Source organism: Siniperca chuatsi, linkage group LG16 (assembly GCF_020085105.1).
Source record: "Siniperca chuatsi isolate FFG_IHB_CAS linkage group LG16, ASM2008510v1, whole genome shotgun sequence".
Lineage (NCBI taxonomy): Eukaryota > Metazoa > Chordata > Actinopteri > Centrarchiformes > Sinipercidae > Siniperca > Siniperca chuatsi.
Window position 1 is genome coordinate 26,641,383 of NC_058057.1, and position 17,125 is coordinate 26,658,507.

At 40.7% G+C, this 17,125-nt stretch overlaps 2 long non-coding RNA genes across 5 annotated transcripts; one reads left to right on the forward strand and one right to left on the reverse strand.

Moving 5' to 3' along the window:
* Positions 1–1,400: 1,400 nt before the first annotated feature.
* On the reverse strand, positions 1,401–15,604 carry LOC122863123. Of its 4 annotated transcripts, XR_006374919.1 has the most exons (4): positions 15,325–15,604; positions 15,158–15,247; positions 8,853–9,017; positions 7,035–7,455 (listed from the first exon to the last, which is right to left on the reverse strand). It is a non-coding gene; the product is annotated as an uncharacterized LOC122863123 (long non-coding RNA). The 4 variants fall into 4 exon arrangements; XR_006374920.1 differs by lacking the exons at positions 7,035–7,455; positions 8,853–9,017 and adding an exon at positions 1,401–3,310; XR_006374918.1 differs by lacking the exon at positions 8,853–9,017 and having other exon boundaries at positions 7,075–7,455.
* Positions 4,682–6,427, forward strand: LOC122863124. Its single transcript, XR_006374921.1, has 3 exons — positions 4,682–4,694; positions 5,242–5,347; positions 5,440–6,427. It is a non-coding gene; the product is annotated as an uncharacterized LOC122863124 (long non-coding RNA).
* Positions 15,605–17,125: the final 1,521 nt, after the last annotated feature.

Sequence of the window (17,125 nt, forward strand, 5' to 3'; positions counted from 1 at the left end):
CTGATCGGAAGGAATTTCCGATCGGGTTGAGAGGATGGTGTAAACCTTTGATAATCCGTTCAATAGGAAAATATTAGCGCCTAATAATCATACTTAATCCGAGCGATTCTCTCTGGTTGCAATAATTATATTCTTTCTGCGCGTGTTTGCCCAACGTGGCTGTTACATGAACAAGTTTCCGAGAGGGACAGAAACATGGCGGTAGCAAAACAAAACTAGTCTGTGGCTGATACAACTTTTTTCACATGGATTCATGCAGACGGCGGACGGAGGACACCTTCTGGACGGCAAAACGAAACACGCATGTTGCAATGGTAATGTCGGCTAAGTTTATAGCAAGCCAGAAAGCTCGCTAAGCTAATATAGCATAACACACTTTCCATATTACCTACCTGGTATTCCACCCAGCTCTATGCTGATCGCCTAATTTTACCAATAAAATGATGTCCCGTTTGCAGGGCTCGAGACCACCGGCCTCCAGGACAAAAGGGATTTTTGTATGTGTGTATGTCTATGTATGTATAACTATCGCTTAGCAAATGACAAACTGAACTGAGCGCTGACTACAGCGGAGCACGTCTTCTCATGCTGTTACTATAGTTACTATCACCGGCTGACTAATCATTGCGAGACCCACAAAAAATACGTAGATTCAGAAATGTTCCCACGATACCGGTCCATCTATCCCCTCAGTCACAAAGGGCTTGCTCATGTTTGCCTCTGGATGTTGTCTGGATCAAAGTTGCCAAACAGAAGTCAAGTTTCTATCCAAACGAAGTGCAAATTTGAAATGAATTTTCAGAAAATCTGGAAAAGAAAATGCTAATTTATCTGTTTCCATTCACTACTGTTATTCAAATATTACGATTTGGGCGGATCGAGGTAACAGCCGGTTGTGCTAATTCTTCAGGGTGCCACTGAACCATCGCAGAAGAGGAAGACGCAATGAGATGATGTAATTAAAAGAGCTCCAGTCAAAGCTCAAACGACAAAAAACGTGACGGAAATATGGTATTTATGTACATTTCATGTGTTAATGTGAGGAAGGTTATCTGATGTTTTCGTCTCTTCAGTGGAGCAGAAGCTTCAGGGGACGTTTAAGTCACACGCTTCATGTACGTCACGTTATTTGCTAAATCTGTTTCCACTGCACTTATTTTCGTATTTTGTTTTTATTGCTACATGATCTTTTCCACCTCAGCCATGTGTAAACATTGTTTTTTGCAATATGTCAACTTTTTAATGTGCATAAAAACAGGTGGGAGGAAACACACTTAAAGTTAAACTCACTTCCAATTAATGAGAATCAATAGCCTGATAATTAGACTGAAGTGCCATTTTGTTTCACTTCATTTATTCAGCCTCACTTCATGTTCATTAGCTCTTAACTGTCTGGGAGGGGGTCATTTGTTTTGCCCAAACCAGTCACAGTCAGTAGTGTGAGTGATGTATCCGTCCCACCAACATCGTTTTCAATTGACACAGAAGCTTTGGGAGCGGTTGCTTCAAGCAGTCACGTATGACATCATCATGACATCACATGTGACAGCTGTGAAACAGGCAAGGGCCCTGGGCGTCCTGATGGTTTAGGCAGATACCACAAATATCCACTGTTGTTGTACAGTCCCCTCCGAAACTACTGGATCGGCGAGGCCAAGTCCTTTATTTTTGGCTGCATGCTGAAAACATTTGGGTTTGACATCCAAAGAGGAATATGAGACAAGAGGTCAGCATTTCAGCTTATATCTCCAGGTATTTACATCTAGATCTGTTAAACAACTTAGCACCTTTTGTAATGGATCACCCAATTTTAAGGTGAGCAAAAGTATACCCTCGCTGTTTCGGAGGGGACTGTGTGTCATACCCCTCGCTCCATGCATTTACTGTCTGCCACCAAAAAAAGTTTAAAAAAAAACAGTAAGGACCCTGGACAAGAGACATCAGCTGTCTGAAAAAAGTGAACCTTGAGTTAAGATATGTTCGTTTCCAAGTTGATTATAAAGCCACGTTCAGACCGACTTCAGCCCTCATTCCCCTCAGCGAGGGCTCCGGCAAAAAAACGCAGGGTCGTCGGGCTAAATAGTCGAACCAGGCTCAACTGTTGCCAGAACACAACGCAATGTCACCTGGCGAAGGTGTTGCATTGGCCAATCAAATACAAGCACGGTCACATTACTGGCAACATGAACGCCGTATTTCTAGTATTTACCTTGCACAATCGTTGCAACAAATAACTGAATGTGAACTCATGGATCTGTCCCTCAAACTGGACTTCATGGATCGTATTTCGTGTCTCGCAGGTACCTGAAGCAACACGGCCTCACCAGTGCAGCCCCTTGTATTGTTTCAACGCAGGGCTGTTTGGGGTCTGAACACCTGCTAAATATGACATCGCTGGTTATACTTTTACGATGACTCATCTGATGTAGTAGCAGATTATCTTTTGTGGCATCTAATCGAATCACGTAATGACTGAGGACCTGCAGCTCAGTGATGGTGTGTGTCGAGACAAACACATTGCATTCACAGGCACTGAGGCTGAAACATTTGTATTGAAACATTTTTCTGCTCACTATAGAGTAAACCGAGTGTTTATTATGGAGGGAGAAGTGAATGAGTGGACTCGGGAGTGATTTCTGACACAGCCGAAAACTGCAGTATTTCAGGTTCCACTGGTTTACAGTGGTTCTTTCATTTACCTGCCATGTCAAATTTGGATTAAATGCACTGAGCCGTATACGTATTGAATTTCTCTCTGAGTAAACTGCCTCTTCTAATTTTTCCTGCAAAAAAAATCAGATTCAAGTGTAAATATGCATTAGCCTGGGGAGAGAATTAAAAGACACCATTACTGTGGATTTCTAAGCCATCATATCATTGAATAGTAATGGCTTCTTTGACAGTGGGTCTGTTTAATATGCAAGGTTGCTATTAGGTCTTTTCAATTGTGTGTCCTTTTTAGAAAATCACTGACTACCGCAGTTAAAGACATGTTACTTGTGCTGCCTCCAGGCTGGTGTGCAGCAGTGTGTGACCCCCCTCCCTCTTTACAAAAACTTTAATACTCCAGAGAGCTCCACATGCTCCGAAGTGTGAAGCGATTATGAATTCAGGGTTTGAGGCTAGAAACCATTTGGCAGAAGAAAGAAAACCCAAAGAAATGGGACCCCCGAAATGCAGAACCACCAAATGTCCTGTATGTGTCGTCCCTCCAGAGGGCCGGCCGGTGCCGCTACATCCTCCTGATGCTGCTGGTCACCGAACCGGGCAGGACCTCACTGCCATGCTCCAGGACAGGTTTGCGTCAGAACTGAAAGTAAGAGAATCCTGCTTTTATTCGGGGCTGGATAAAAAACTGCATTTCCATTCTTTTTGCACAGCTAATAGATGTAAAACTGGGGTAATAAGAGAAGCCAGAATCCAGCTGGAGCTGCTATAATCAATACATTTATATTAAGAGTGGATCAAGAATGTGTAACGTGAAGTGTCGACTCTGCAGTTCCCCTCAGCACTTTGTTTTAGCCTCGTTTAGCTCGTACTTTGGGGTTTGCAGAATATTTACTGTTTTGGTTTCGTGTATCATGACCCATCAACCTTGTTCCCAGCAGCAGCAGCTGTTTTCAGCTGAAGAGCCAGATGCGTTTCCCAGGGACTGGTGGAGACCAAACCAGAGCTCAAACAGTCCGGTATCCTAGTAATCATAACCAAGCTGTATAATTCCACACCTGACAATTTACGCCCCATGCCAACATTCAGTGTCAATGCAGGAAGTAGGGTGCTCTTCATGTAGCGAGGCAAAACGTAATGGTGTGGAAGTCGAGACGGAGGACGTAGTGCGTCTTTCATGCAGAAGACTGAATTAATGTTTGCCTTCTTATTAACTGCAATCACAATCTTAACCTTCACCATATATTTTAGAAACTGATCATTTTAAAAACGTTGTAAATCAACGTCACTGAAAGTAATCCAGGGTTTTGAAGAATCCTCCATTATTGACGTTTTGTCTTGAGTTAGGAGCTAAAAGAGTGAATATTGGACTCACATTCATCAGGTGGGCACAAACACAACTCCAACTAAATGCTTTAAATTACACACATCGCAATTTTCAGTAAATAAACAGTCTAACTCCCACATAATTAAACTGAGAATGGCTACAACAACCAGTGACATTAAACCAGAGGTTCAAACTGTCTAATCATGCACTGATGTATTTTTAAACACCAAGAGTCTGCAGCCATGCTAGCAGCTCTGGGAGTCTGTAAGCACAGTGATGCTTTGAGCTAAATGCTAAGACCAGCATGGGAACACGCTCACAGTGACAATGCTAACATGGTAATGTTTATCAGGTACTGTATCATGTTTACCACAGTGAGAAATATGGGGCGTCTCTGGCCCCAATTAAATCCTAGGACCCTCCCTGAAGACGTAAGAAATCTAAATTTGAGGGGGTATTCATATTAAGCGAATTATTTCCTATTTATCTGTATTGTAAAATGTATTTTCATGTTTAAATATTTGTATATAAAGGTGATAATACGACTGACAGTGAACAGGCAGCCTTTATTGGTGCTGCAGCTGCTGTACAAAGTAATGAAACATGGGGTTTGGAGATTTGCTGCTATTCTACAAATAATCTCACTGTATAAACTGTGAATCTTTCACAACAGTTTGCCGGTGTCAGAAAAGCACACAAGGTCAGTCAACAGTTGTGTGAGAGGTGTTGACTGTGTGTGTCTGTGCCATCGAGTTTGTCTGAGCAGGAGGAAACACAAGTGAAAATAATTCTGCCCGTTATTATTTATCTATTTATTTTTTTTAACATTTTATTTAGTTCCCTGTTGTTGTCCCCCCTCATTTTTTGCCTGTACTGCCAAGCAGCAGCTTGGTCACGTCGCGAGAACATTTTCAATAAAATTTAGTTTTTCCCGCTGCATACAGAATGAAAAATTGTGTTCAGCTGATGTTTATATTGATACGTATTTTACCACTTTCACCATCTAGCATGCTAACATTAGCCAATTAGAACCAAACAGTCAGAGGATCCGAAGTCAGTACGATGTTATGAATGCCTGTACAAAATTTCATTGCCATCCGTAAAGCGATCCCACTAGTGTGGCTAAAAAGTAGTTACTGTTGCCTTAATCATTATTGAGGGAAATACATATCATATTGATTTTAGGTCATATTGTTCAGCTCTACTTTCTCTTTCCTCAACGGTATTTACGGCCAATTAAACGCCAGTGAGCCCACATCAGATTAAACGCCACCCGGGACCCAGTTGGACAGGATTGGGATTGTTGGGAATCATGAGGAGCAGAAATTCGTGACTCTCTACAGGCTCACTGAAGTACAGAGAGAAAATACATTCTGACACTCTGCAGATAATTTCCCAGTAAATGAGAGAATACTGACATGAAACCTCTCCACATTATGCCACAGAGCCTGCAGAACCCTATCAAGGACCCCTGGGGAGGGGGACTCCACTTTGGGATCCACTTCTTCTTCAAGCCACTGCTTCCATAAAATAAAAAAATAGAGATAAAAAGAAACTTCTGAAGCAGCTTCTGTCTTTGAAAGAAAGTCTGTTTTTAAGTCAGTGGAGTTTTGAACTGGGTCATACTGTCATTGGCTCCGGGTTTGGTCCTCTGTGTGGCCGAGAGCCCTCCTCTGTCCACTTATGACTGATGCTCCTGCAAACTGGGTTAGCTTACTAAATAGTGCACATACTGTATACCTTTATAGTTGGCTATATGTGATATATTCTGAGCTCCTAGGTAAGAAAATATTTGGAAAATCTGAGCATTTGACAGATCTGTCCTTAGGGTAGGACTGTTAGAAGTTGCAATTCACTTAGTTATTTATTAAGTACATTAAAATATGTATAGTTTAGATGATGTGGCACTTGAATATTTCTATTTTAAGATACTGTGTTTCCACTACATTTGTCTGACGGCAGATTTATGCTACTAATGTGTAAAAAAAAGTGCTTCCAAAATGTAAGATTTTCAGGAACTGTGATGGTCTTTTTTGGCACCATCTAGATTTGTATTTATAGACATTGAAAATGTTGAGAGTTTCTCTAGCTGTGGACGAGCATGTCAGCTTCAAACAAGTCGCTTTTCGCTTCTAACAACTTCACACTACTTCCTCCTTTTGCTCGTGAAGGACAAGAGTCGTAATTCCTACAGGCACTGGAGGTCATTCTCACTTCAACGTATAAACTGTGGTTTTAAAAAAAAAGGCATTTGTTGAAAGCGAATTCCCCACCGCTGGAGCTTAGTTCACTGGGACAGCAGTTTGACTTTCTACTTGAGAAAACCCTCAATTAAAGAGAGTATAGAAGAGCATTTTAATGCCGCTTGATCATTTAAAACACTGAGCCAAGGATCATTAATGATGTGATACAAACTAGTGTCCCAGGAATTGCGTCCATAGTTGTCGATTCCACCCCCCACAATTTACATCCAATGCCAACGTACAGTGCCAGTGCTGTTGTAGTTAATGTCTAGCTGGGGGAACCAAGTAGGACCCAAACGCAGACGATCAGGCAGAGTAGGTGCAATATTTAATGAACGGCAGGCAGCAGGCACTCACAACAGGCAAGCAGTCCATAACAGGCAAACAGAAATCATAGTCAAAGTATCAATGAAACCGAAAAGAAGAAGAAGAATTATATAAAAAAAAAAACAACACAGGCAACGAAAAGCAAGACGCTCGACATACATACAAGACATAAAGACGGTCTGACGCAGAACAAAGGGAGCACACAGACTTAAATACACAGCTGAGGGCAGGCTAACGAGACACAGGTGAAACTAATTAGGGCGGGGCAAACAATCAAAACTGGAAGGGAAAGCAAACAAAGACAGGAAGTAAAACTACACAAGACACACGGGGCCGAACACATTACAAAATAAAACAGGAAATAGCTGAACACAAACCCAAAACCATGACAAATGCAGGAAGTGGTGTGTCCTTGAGTCATTAGAAACAAAGAGACCATGATCATTACTGAAGTGATAGTGATAATTTATTTTAATGACGACTTTTGAGCACAGGCAGCAGGTGGCGTTATTACGTTTTCTTCTCCTTTTTTATTTTAAACTTCATATTTTAAATATTTTCAAGAAAAACATGAATAAATCAGGTGTTAAGCAGCACTCAGACAGCTCTACCATTTGTGTACTTTTAGCTCTTTAAAGGTTTTAAAACCAGGTGTTAATGAGTCTCTTCCGCCTGATCTTTGGGGATAAGCTGAGTTCTCTGTGATCCATCTCTTAACACTTTGGACCTGTCAAAGAGACAAATTGCAGCTCCTCGGGTGGAGAAGCAGGTGGTAAAAGTAGAAGTAACCTCCGGCCCCCTTTCAGCCCACTTTCCCATCGCCTCGAACAACTCGTCCACTTTTACCACAGTTTAGCGACTTCATAAAGGGAGGCCCGCCCGTGTCAACACCTGGAGGAGGGAATTTAGAGAGTGGTTTACACCATCCCTTTACTGCAGAAACTACCCTCACAATCCCCCTGAGCAGGTGAATTAGCTATTTCTGCTTACATATGGAACCGAAAGAGGAAAAGATAATGACCAGGACTTCACAAGTTACAGTCCCAAAGCAGCTGGGAGAAGTTAGAGAAACATTTTCCCCCCTCTATCGACAAATTAAACTTAATAGCCCTTTTGTACTACAGGAACTTAAGTGAGGGATAATAACCGGCAAGTTGTACACTCCGTGATTATAATGGATGACACTGAGGCTAAGAACCACCTGACGCAAGGGTGTTATTCCGCTTATACTGTGGCTACTTGCCAACAAAATGTCATATGTAATGAAATTAGTAAAGAACAGAGAATAGAGCAGCATTCTTTCATTAAAACTGTCTTTCCAGTGGAGATAATGTTACTTAGCACTCTCAGCTTACATCTTCACATTCTTTATTTTCTGTGCTTGTTTGGTCGCATTTTCTCTCCACTCCTCCTCTTCCTCCTTTCCCCTGCAGCTGTCCCTCGGACTATCAGCTTCATCATGGCTTAAAGGGACAGTTCACCCCAAAATTAAAAACATTTTTCTCTTACCTGTAGTGATATTTACCCATCTAAAGTTTTTTTGGTGTGAGCGGCCCAGTTTTGGAGATATCGGCCATAGAGATGTCTGTATTTTATTTATTTTTTAATAATATCTATCTATCTATCTAATAAATAAATAAATACTCTGCCTGTGGTGCTGAAAGTGCCAAAAAAAAAAACCTAGGTAAAACCCTAGCTCCAAGATCTTAAGCTTCACGGCCGAAATACATGCAATATGGTCGCCACTGCTGTGTTTACAGTGCAGTTAAAGTGGATGGACGCTGTTTCCAGATGAACATTTTATATTAAGATATTAACCATATTACCTTCACTAGCTTGCATTCCCCCAGACGCAAAATGCACTGAATTATTTCCTGGGTGTATGCATATATGTAAATATCTGTAGGAGATATATATTGTATGCATGTAGCATGAAGGGACTACTAACCTAATTTCATTGTACAACCTTGTGTTGTATAATGATAAATAAATTACCTTGTATTTGTGGAGAAGAAGCCATTCAGAGCGAGATGGAGTCAGTGGTTAGAAACCAAAAGGTGGATCAAAAGATGCTCTGATATATACGCACACACACATACAGCTAAACAGTGCAGGAAAAATTATAGAAAGGATCACAATGCAGACTGAAAACTATGAGGGGGGGCATGCTGGGTGCTGGTTTCGTCCCAGACCGACTTTTGCCGGCCCTAGCAGCAGATTCAATGTAAACATGAAAAAAAAAATAAATCAATAACAATTTCAGCTCCACTTCTTCCACAACCGCTTACTTTTCTCCCTAAACAGCACATAAAATGGCCGTAGTTGGTCCCGCTGTCGCCTTTTTTAAGTGGTATTTATCCGAAATGTCCGGGTTTGTGAAGAAACAAGAGGAAGAACCTCGTACCAAAGTCTCAGTGTTCTCGAGAGTTCAGGTCATCGGCAGCGCCGGCATACTGAAAGCAGAAAAGGGTTATTACTGAAAGTTAAATCAGTAAGAATACTTTTCACATGCTGCTCTCTTATTTATGCTTTTTTATCAGATTTGAAACTAAGTCAGTTTGAGAGTGTTTCCTCTATCCATTTTATTTCCTCCTTCATTTTGAAACAAAAACATGTCAAGAAAGCAAAACTATAAAGCACACATGTTCTCATATCTTAGGATGTACTGTAATACCTGCATATTCAGCAGCGTTTGCATCAAAATACACAGAATTCAAACTAAACTTTCTACACCGTTTCTAAAGGCTCAGTAAAAAAACAGGTTTGAACTGAGAAGCATGACTCTGAGACCAGGCCGGTAAAATAAGAAGTTCAAGTTTACTCGAGGTCGAAAACAGGTAGAAGTCAAAACCAGGCATACAGGTGAGATGAGGAAAACTTATCCGATAGGGGATCAGGCAACTGTCCAGAAGGCAGGCAGGCACAGACGACGGCTAAAACACTGAGGCAGAAGCACAATGAATGGAAGTGGGCCAGTAAATCTGCTACTGGGGAGACGGGGAAGTGGGAACAGGTGAGCAGGTGAGCAGGTGAGCGGGGGAGCTCAGGTGGGAGTGACAGGATCTGAGACGACAGGAGAATTAGTGCAGGGTAAGGCAGAAAAGCAGGCGAGGGAAATGCGAGACTGGGAACTGGCTGACATTGTGACACATTTATACATTTTTCTGTAATAAAATTAAACAGATTTAGAGAAAATTGCAGCCTTGTCAAAAAAAAAAAAAAAAAAAAAAAAAATGTCTACATAAAAAAAAGCAATTAAAACTGATATGTGTATGTAAAATGTATATTCACTTTTACCTACAAAAAACACATTTTAATAGTTTATTCGTTTTCCTCTTTGTAAATATGAAATATCACAAATGAGTAAATAAATATGACAAATATTTATGAATAATGGTAGAAAAGATCAAGTGTTTTAAAACAAACATGCATTTAGTACTGAAAAATAAATCTGAATTAAAGCCTGGTTGTTTCTAGGTGGCCTAAAAAAGGCAGCTACACGTATTTTTAATGTCACACCTTCAAATCCTGTCCCTTGTTGTCTGTGCTCTGCTGTAATTTCCTCCTCTCTCTACTGCCTACCCTATTATCTAATAAAACTGCTATAGAGCTATAAAAAGAGATTTGGGCAACATCCCCGGAGCTCAGGTAAACTGTCCCTGGCCTCCACTCTGTATGTATAATTGAATTATTAATCTGAATAGCGTTTAAAAACTCAAAAACGCAGCCCAAAATTTCCCCTAGCAGTAGCTGACAATTTGAATAAATCCTATTATGAGACAACTGAGGAGTCTTTGTGGCATCGTTGGTAAGCAGAAGCTGGAGTGGCCATTAACAGCGCTACTCCACGGCCAATCACACACGAGCACAGGCACAAACAAAACCGCAGATGCCTTCGACTTTATCAAAGAACTCTTTATTTATACTGATGATTCAACCAGGAGAGTTTCATGTCCACCCGAGTCTAGAAGTGCTCCAGCTGTCAGTCGCCTCTCACTGTCTGCGCAGAAAACTTCCACCTTCTCAGGTTGTTAAAAGTCCCACATTCCCCAGAAACAATGGCAGGGGCGCGACCTCGGCGTCCTCAGTGGTAGCTACAGCCCTGCACGGTGGTGCAATGTATGACTGATGAGTTCTAATGTGATTTTTCAAAACTATTAAACATTGCTTTATGAGTCTCCTCTTTAAAAAAAAGGTTTTCATGCAAAACTCAGGAGAGAATTCTTCAGTGGTGAAGGCGCCGCTCGGATGTCCATCTGAAGATTTTTATCAGCTCGGCTTGGAGCCTTTATTCTCCCCGAGAGTGACTGTGTGCGCTGACGACAGGCTGCAGGATGTGACTTGGATTCAAAGCGCTGCTTGACTGTATAGCATGCATAGGTGCAGAGCGTTTCATCTTCAGGTGAATAATGGATCAGGAGGAAAAAAGGTTTTCCAAAAAAAAAAGGTGTGCATTAGCAGAACCTCTGCAGTTTGTCGTAGAGAATCGAGGAGCCTTCGGGGGTCCGGAGGAAACACTCCGAAAAGGAACGAGGATCAATTACGTTCATGTGAAAAGATGGTAATGTTTTATCAAGTAGATTCTGGTTCCCATAGATTGCAGAAGTCAAGATGAAAGGGCCGCGCATGTGGAAAAACAGGCTTTTCTCTGATTTATATATGCAGTACATCCCCTAGGCAATGGGTGGTCAGGAGAGCAACGCGTTGCATGATAATGATGCTTTTGAAATTCAACAAGGCGTACCAGTGCTTTGTTCGCGCATTTAGTTTTAATCTTGGCAGGTCAGCACAAGGTCAGTTTACACCAAATAGCCAATATGTTCAAGCTGATTATTTGTGAAAAGTGTCAGATTGGATTTCATAGTTAGTTCTGAGAAAAGATATCATCAGCAAAACAGTTGCTTAGAATTTCTGTTTGGATTTGTCTTGGTGACTTTGGAGCAGGAAAACATTGAAATCACTGCTAAACATTTAAATTACTGCTGATGGATTAGACCAAACCGATGAGCGTTTGCATATTGAAACGTTAAAGTGTGAAGGAGGGAAATGGCCCTCAGTCTCTTGAATCACACACACTCAGGAGTCAGCAGGGACAGTCGCACTGTTGCTCTCAGTCCCCCTTCATGCTCGTTTCCATTTCAGAGTTATAATTTTACAGTCTGCTGACGCAGGCGACAGGCAATTATGTAAACGTTAGCGTGACTAACGGCACGACAGGCTTCTGTTTGGTTCGCCAAACGTTTAAAAGGCTGTGAAACTTGAACCTGTGAATGAGAATCTGAGTAGAACTGCGTCCTCTTTTCATTTATTTCTGCCTGTGTGGATTCACAAAGTATGTTTTGAGCTGCTTATCCTTAGATACTTGAAAATAAAGTTTGTCTCCCTCGTCCTCCTAACAAGGCTCATCATCATTATTAGCCAGTTAGCACTTTTCTGCAAAACTAATAACATCCCATCAGCCTCAGCTGTGTTTAGTGCTAAATAGCAAATGTTGGTTGAGATGAGGGTGGTTAACATGATAAACATTATACCTGCTAAAAATCTGCATGTTAGCTTAAAGCTATGCTATGTCTATCCTCACAGAGTTGAGCCAGTTTCATCACAATGGTCTAACAGTCAGAAATGTGTCACCGTCTGCCTCTCTATTACCTCATTTCAGCCACATTCCCACTTCCCCAGGCCCTACCTGTCCACCAGATGCCCTCAGGCTCTGCTGCCCCACCTCCCTCCCACATCCAGCCTGCGCTGCAGTAACCCATTCCCATCACCTGACCTTCCCCGCCCACCTGCTCTCGCGTTTCCACTTTCCCTCGTCAGACCTGCAGTATTTATAACCAGCCTCTTTTCCCCAGATCGTGCCATTGCTTTAGAGCCTCTGTTACCTGTACCTGCCTGCCTGACCGGTTTTGTAAAATTGTGTACCTCCATTTTTGTCATTAAGTCTGTGAACTCTCGTCTTCTGAATTGTCTGCATTCGGGTCCCATGCCTTGCTGCCTCGCACTCACCCCCGTGACACCATTTGTTTTATTATTCAAGCAGACTGGAGAGCGGGCGGTAAAGGGTTCATTGATACCATAACCGATAGTTTGATAGATACAATCATTACTTGCAACCCTACAGCTTTAGCATCCGTCGCATTTAAATATAATCTGCACTACCAGTATCACTGCAAGCGTAAACAGACCCAACAGAAACACCTGTGAAGAGATGACAGACTATCATCTTGCTGAGTAATTCAATAACAAAGCCACAAAAACACAAAGTCACTTGATTTACTTGCTAGAAAATGAGGCTTGAAAGCCTGATGATGCACCCAGTCACAGACGGTTTAATTTGTGTAACAGGCAGGACTGTATTGTGTGATTCACATCTGTGTGGGGCAAAACCGTCTCCCTCATCTCTTCCTCTGCTGACCGCCCACAGCAGTCAGTGGTCAGACAGTGTAAAGCTCACAGGCGGGACGCTTCCTCCTCTCTGCAGAGCGGCGGCCAGACAATTACACGCACACATATTATCAGCTGACAAATTAATTATTCTTACTGCCGTTTTCACTGTCAATCTTTTAAAATCGACTGAACATTAAGCTCTGGCTGATGTGCAATTACTAAACCGATCGCTAATGAAGCCAGAAAATACATACAAGTGTCAGGTGTGAGTGTTTATTTATAGGCCCGCAGTGGATTTCAGCACATATGGGACAATTTACATGCATCTTAAACAATCCAATGAAAATAATTTTGTTTTTGTTCCAAATGCACCAAACATGACGCTTCATGTGGATAAAACTCTTGTAAAATCATTTTTATAAAATCATCTGTTTCAGGACAACATGGTTCTCTAATTTGGCAACCGGAAACTAAACTTTTCAGGTTCCATTGGACCTTTCATCATTTGAATCTTATTACATTAATTAAACTCTTTTATGACCAGACCAGTTATTTTTATGCAATTGGTAAAAATTACTTTTCCGCACATAATAAGAAATGTATATTTTCGAATGTGTGACTACATTTTATTCTGTATAATAGTAAACAAATATACTTTAAATATAAACACTATGAATGCGACATATATTATATATTTGCCATTGTGGAAGGGTGATGCCTACAGTATATCTGCAACAGTAAACATGCCATTACATCATTTGTTTTTCAAGAATATGTTTCAGAAAACTCTGATGTCGGTACATCACCCATTTTGTAAGATATACAGTATATGGTAAATATGTCTACAATAAATGGAAATACATGAAAAGCAGCAATAATTAATCATGAAACACGTAAATGCTCGATGTCGATGGCTCAATGACACGGAGGCCAACTGCAGACCTAGCTAGTTTTAGTATTTAAAGGAAAATCAAACTGTTTCTCTGTAACATAACCTCGTTCAGATGTTATAGATATAGAAGTACACCGTCGATGCACAAGTCCCGAACGGGGCTTTTTCTAACGTCACCTGTAACCCCACGTAATAGTGTAGATGGCTAATAATATGCTAACTCTTGGCGTTGGAGCTAACGCTAGGCTACCAGTGTAGGTAACGAGCGACTCAGCCAGGCATGCCAACACTAGTGGCTGAGCAGACAAATACTGTTTGTGTTCTTTAAACAATCTGCTCTTGGAAACAATTTATTAAAGTAAAAATACACAGGATCCTCTAGACTGACTGATCTATATGCTGCAGCCTGTGTATTTTGCTTTGTGGCTTTACTTTAAATCCCAGGGTTGACCAAGGTCAGAGTGAATCAACCTGATGACAGAAAGCTGTAGCAGAGACAGCGCAGCCTGACTGCTGATGACAGAAGACCTCCGATTATCTCCCATCTGAATGCTCGACAGCTCCGCCATAAACCGCCGAATAACCACACTATGGGCCGTATAATGGCTTTTCAAGGACTGCATTTTGCTTTTGTTGGATGCAAACCAGCCATTTGCAAAAAGCTTGTTTTTCTCTCTCAAGATGGAAAAATGTGACTATTTCCTCCTAAATGCTCAAATGCTTTTTCTTTCAGCAGCAGGTGTAAAAGGTCCTGAGGAGGGGGGGGCTCGCTAAATTTCGGGCTTCTGCTCATCTTCTTGGCACATGTTTATTTTATTTATTTATATATTTTTCTTTTAAATAAACAGACCCACATTTCTTGACTGGATTGGTAGTTTTTGTCGGGATATGTTCACTCTGCCATTTCACTACAGAACAAAATAATAAAATAAATCAAATGTCAAAATGTTGACGTGTGTTTCTGAGTGTGGGAAATACTGATGATGTGTACAAGTGCAGAGCCACAGAGTGCAGTTTTCCCAAACATAGCTGTATATGTTGTAAGCTCAAAGTATTGTCATCTTGTGTTATGGACTACCGTAAATTTCCCAAATGTTGCGGCCTGGCATTTATTTACCTCATCTGCAAAGAGAACCAGTTCCTGTGTTGAAAAACAAGCATTTATTTGAAACTTTCACTGTTTTATGAGCATATTTTAGTAAAATGTCTGCTCCTGCTTATTTAATTTGCTGTTTATGCAAGCTCAAAACACGTTTACCTGCTGCCTTGATAAATTCAGGATCACTAATTCCAACAGTGTCATGTCAAACTCACCACTCTGCTGCTCCAGATGTTTTCATTCACTAGTTTCCAGTCGCTTCCATTTTGCAGTTTTTCTCTGATTGGCCTTTTAACTTGAAACATCTGCAGGAAGATGATGGTGAAAATGACATGAATTTGTTGTTGTACTTATGGAATTAATGCTGTAGAAATATACGTACTGTAATGCTGAATGAACCACATGAGAGACCAAACTCAACACCTGTTGCGTTTAGTCAAGCAGGAAACCGGGGAACACACGGGGCCGAACCCAAACGCAGACACCGAGGCGGAGCAGGTGCAGTTCGGGGATTTTAATGGTGAGGAAAGGCAGAGGTCAAACCGGGGAATAAGTCCCAACACAGGCAAACAGATACGACGGGGAGCAGGCAGAGTCAAGTCCAAAGAAGTCAGGCAGATAAACCAAACCATGAAGTAAATCCACAAACACTAGAACGAGCTGGACGGCTTCACACACAGTACAACGATCCTACGCTGAACAAAGGAAACACACCGACTAAAATAGACTCCGGTGAGGGGAGACAACGAGACAAAGGTGAAACCAATCAAAGCGAGGCAAGCAATCAAAGACAGGAAGCAAAACTACAAGGAGAATATTTCAAAATAAAACAGGAAACATCGATAGAAAACATGAAACCAAAACTAAGAAGCAGAGCAGGACATGACAAAAAGCTGAGATATTGACCTAGCAAAAATGATCAAAAATGTATTTTAATTTCACTTTGACTTTAAAAATTTAACTGAAATTAGCAAAATTTCCAAAATTCCCAACATGTATTTTAAATTTCAGTTTGACTTTAAAAATGGATCACAGATATATTGTTTAAATTTTCTCATACAGGAGGAAATAGTGCATTTGTTAGGGACTATTTTAGCGGCGGATTAATACACATTTGGTGCTCTTCCCTGTAGGCTACCCGTTAGCTTTAGCCTTCAGTTTTTATTTTGCATCATTACACGACACTGAGCTAGCATATCATGTATATAGCCATCAAATACATATTAAAGTCCCTTTTTCAGGTTTCTCATTTTCACACGGGTCAGCTGGAAACGACTTAATAATAAACTTAACTTAATATTAATTATCTATCTATCTACAGCTAAAACAATTAGAAAAGAAGATAATAAAAGATAAAGATAGATAAAGGTAAAGATAAAAGAAAGAAAGATAAAAGATAATAGAAGAAGATAATAGATAACAAAATCAACATCATAGAAAAGAGAAGCTGATTTTGTCAGCTTTGTCTGAAATCAAGGTTCAAAGGATCAGTTGTCTCAAAAATGGAGACGGCGTTATCAACCAACTGGATAGCAGCTGTCACAGCTGTTGAATCAATGATTGTTGCCTAACAGAAGCTTTTGTCTGCACATACAGTATGAATGTCTGTGCTTATTCATGTCCAAATCTCCATCAGCAATTTAAGCATCTGCTGAAAAAACAAAAACACAAATTTGCTGAAAAATAATAACTGTTATTATCTCTGTGGTTGGTTTGCACAATTAATGGTCTTTACTTATAGTTTTTGTTTCCATGGTTGCTTATTATTGAATATTCAGAGTGTGTTTTAACACACAATGTCTCTGGTCTCTGAATGTATATATGAAAATTTGAAGCTAAAATGCTGTAAAACAAAGTTTTTCAAATGATCCATCAGTCTGCAAGACACTCTGGAAGTAGAGAAAATGATTTGTGCAACGCTGTGACTGAAATTCTGAAGTTAATAACCGTGATTGATGTAAACGATCAAAATATCCTGCAAATGAAGCAGAGTTATAATTTTAGCTACAACAGCGGAGCCTTAAATTAATCTCTTAATTTCTCTGTCAGACTGAATCGCTTGAGACTACAAGACAGCTGTGGCAGAAAATTCCATCAAACTCCTGGTTAATGAAATCAACACATCCTGTAAAGCCACTTCCTGTCTCAGAAATGTCTGATTCTCGCCTTGTGCCCACTTCTCT